Here is a 1,125-nt window from a genome sequence, read left to right on the forward strand (position 1 = left end):
GTTAAACCCCAAACTATTAGGGCCATAAATGAGGGAATTGGGACCAACTTGAGAACTTTGGCACAAGGAATACACAGGCTATCAGAAATAGGGAAGGACACAAACACAGAGGAGGCACAAATTAACAAATGGGATATACTTAAGATAAAATACCTGTGTACACCAAAAGAATTCACCAAGAGAGTAATAAGAGAGTCCATGGACTGGGAAAACATCTTAAGCAATGACACATCAGACAAAGGCCTTATTACTAAAATCTACAATACTCTGCTAGCTTCCAAAAAGAAAAAGAAAAAAACTAATTGCCCACCAAGGAGATGGACAAAGGACCTGAACAGAAGTTTTACAGGGGAAGAAATGGCCAATAAACATATGAGAAAATGTTCCCGATCTTTAGCCATAAGAGAAATGAAAATTAAACCAACAACGAGGTACCACCTAGCTCCCTCAAAGGTAGTCCAATTCAAATAAGCAGACAACAACAAGTGTTGGAGGGGCTGTGGGGAGACAGGAACTCTCATCCACTCCTGGTCGACCTGTTAGTAGGTACAGCCACTATGGAAATTGATCTGGCGATATCTAAAACAAATGGAAATCAAGCTACCATATGACCCAGAAATCGCCCTACTGGGCATATACCCAGAAAAGGCAAGAAACAAACCACAGCCAGACATCTGTGCTCCAATGTTCATTGTGGCACAGTTCATAATTGCAAGAAGTTGGAAACAACCCAAATTTCCATCAACTGACGAGTGGAGTAAAAAATTGTGGTACATACATACAATGGAGTACTATGCATCTCTAAAAAGCAATGATGAACGTATGAAGCATATCACCACATGGGCAGAACTGGAGGAAATCATACTAAGCGAAGGAAGCCAAGCACAAAAGGACAAGTACAACATGAATCTGCTGTGGTAAGCTTAAAAAAAAAAATTCAAAAGGGGCATAGGGAAAAAGCTACTGTATACAAACATTGCTGGGTGAGGACCAGATAGTATGGCAGGGACAAGACCAAATCCAGGGATACGTATGTTAGCCAACTAAACAGGAGTCGGGGAAAGGGAAAAAAAAAAAAAAAGAAAAGAATGGGTAGTGGGGGCACAGGGAACTAACCCACCCAAG

The sequence above is a fragment of the Echinops telfairi genome, unplaced genomic scaffold (assembly GCF_000313985.2).
Source record: "Echinops telfairi isolate 266 unplaced genomic scaffold, ASM31398v2 ScPeMD7_2291;HRSCAF=2852, whole genome shotgun sequence".
NCBI classification, from domain to species: Eukaryota; Metazoa; Chordata; class Mammalia; order Afrosoricida; family Tenrecidae; genus Echinops; species Echinops telfairi.